General features: G+C 55.5%; 1 protein-coding gene across 1 annotated transcript in view; it reads right to left on the reverse strand.

Moving 5' to 3' along the window:
* EBF3 (EBF transcription factor 3) overlaps positions 1 to 2,500 on the reverse strand; it is a 132,295-nt gene that overhangs the window by 29,401 nt on the left and 100,394 nt on the right. The gene's annotated exons all lie outside the window — the stretch shown is intronic.

Raw genomic sequence — 2,500 nt, forward strand, 5'->3', positions numbered from 1 at the left:
CGCTTCCAGACTAAGATGGACTGGGAAGGAAGGCTTGGTGATCTACTTAAAATCAGTCAATGAAAACCCTATGGATCACAACAGTCTAATCCTGTTGTGCATGGGGTCACCATGAGTGGGGCCAACTTGACGGCAGAGAATAACAAACTTTCTGCAGTGGTGCCACATGTCAGACACTTCACATACATTCTCCCTTGTCCTCACAAAACCCCCTCGAGATGGGGCAGGTGAGAAAGCTGAGGCTCAGAGGGTTGGCAAACACCAGGCCCAGGCCACATGCCCACCCCAAGCAGGGCCCAGCTCACTCTGACTCAACCCTGGGTCCCTCCAGCCTCAATGCCACCTCAACAGCCAGAAACCTGAGGTGTGTCTGCCCCACAGCACACAGCACCAGGGAGAGGAATGGTCCATCTGGGCCTGGCGTGACTGCCTCCATCCATGAAACCGGATCCTGTAGCCAAGACACTCAGGTCAAAGGGCAGATTTGGGTCTCTCACATCTCCAAGCAGCCTGGTACCCACGGGGCAAAAGTACTCATTTGCTGTATATAAGCTGAAACACCAAATCCGTTGTCATCGAGCTAATTCTTGACTCATGGCTACCCCGTGTGACAGAGCAGAATGGACTCATTGGGTTTTCTTGGCTATAATCTTTATGGAAGCAGTTCTTCCTCTGAGCCGCTGGGTGGGTTCAAACTGCCAACCTTTCGGTTAGCAGCTGATCACTAACTGCTTAAACAAAAAACCCGGAATCAAGTTGCCTCCGACCCTTAGTGACCCTATAGGACATAGTAGAACTTCCCCATAGAGTTTCCAAGGCTGTAAATCTTTACGGAAGCAGATTGCCACATATTTCTCCCACAGAACAGCTGGTGGGTCCAAACCACCGACCTTTCGGTTAGCAACTGAGCACTTAACCACTGCGCCACCAGGGCTCCTACTAGCTGCTTACATGTTTAAAATACACCCCAAACTGATAACCCTGTTGTGCTGTATCTTCCTTTTTTAGTATACTGGGGCCTCAGAAAATGGAGGATCAGGCCTCTCTCAACCTCTGGTCTTACAAGGAGGCCACAAGCACCCTGACCGCAAAGTGGGGCGGGGGCACCTCATCAGCTCTTTGCTCTGCCCACTTCCCACCTGGCCGTCCGCAGGTCTGGCTCTTGGAGTGTGCGTGGTCCCACGGAGAACGTGGGCCCCTAGGGTGGCCTTCACCGTGCAGAGGGTCCTGGGTGCTGGCGACGCCTCCTCGTGATGCCCCACGCCCGCCCTCCACCCACAGAGGAACTGAGGCGGCCCTGGTGGCCGAGCTCAGGTGGGTCTGGGTGTCTGGGAGCAGTGGGCTGGCTTTCCACCACAGCTCGTCCAGGCACACCCCGGGTAACACTGGGCCTGTTGAAAAGTGGGTCGTGGGAGAACTCACATTTTACATTTCACGTTTGTTCAGTCCCTTCTAGAACGGGGCGTGGTGAGTAACCTGCTACTTCCTGGGAGCTCACAGTGGAAGGGACCTCGAGAGCCACCGTGTCACCCCTCGCTGAGAGGAGAAAAGGGCCACAGCCTGAGCAGAGCCAGACTTGCTGGGCTATCCCCTTGGCGGATACAGAGCAGGGGTGAAGCCGCTACCCCCAGCCCAGCGTCCCACGCATACCACCCTAGGACCTCAGGCCGCAGGCACCGCACAGCATGTAAGACCACACGTGCACACACACGCATGCATACACACACGTGCAGAAACACACGCACACGCGCGCACACACACAGGCGCACGCGCGCACACACGCGTGCACACACACAGGCACACATGCATGCACACACATGCGTGCACACACAGGCACACACACGCGTGCACACACACAGGCGCACGTGCGCACACACAGGCACACACGTGTGCACACAGACACACGCGCGCGCACACAGGCACACATGCATGCACACACACACGTGCACACACAGGCACACGCGTGCACACACACAGGCGCACACAGGCACACACGCATGCACACACACACATGTACACACACGCGTGCATACACACAGGCACACACATGCGTGCACACACACAGGCGCACGTGTGTGCACACACAGGCACACACGTGTGCACACACACAGGCGCACACACGCGTGCACACACACAGGCACACACATGCATGCGTGCTCACACACACCCAAGCACACACACACAAACTAGCATGTGTCCCTTTCAACCTCACAGCGTTGTCCATTGTTAAAAACACCTCTCGAATATTGCAGCTTTTGGAGTTGGCTACGAACAGACATCAAAGTGCAAACACGCCTGAAATGGAGGTTTATTTACAGCATTTCTCAGTAGCAACCTCAGGCAAAGGGTGCTAATTCACCCTCCTGCGGGCAAAGCACAGTGTGGAACAACTCTCAGACCCCAAACGTAGCTTCACAGGCACCCACTCCCCATGACGTGGGTTTGTTTGTGAACACAATCAAGAGGCCCGAGACCCCCTCAGGGTACAGATCCCCCAGAA

This window comes from Trichechus manatus, unplaced genomic scaffold, assembly GCF_000243295.1.
Source record: "Trichechus manatus latirostris isolate Lorelei unplaced genomic scaffold, TriManLat1.0 scaffold00031, whole genome shotgun sequence".
Taxonomy (NCBI): Eukaryota; Metazoa; Chordata; class Mammalia; order Sirenia; family Trichechidae; genus Trichechus; species Trichechus manatus.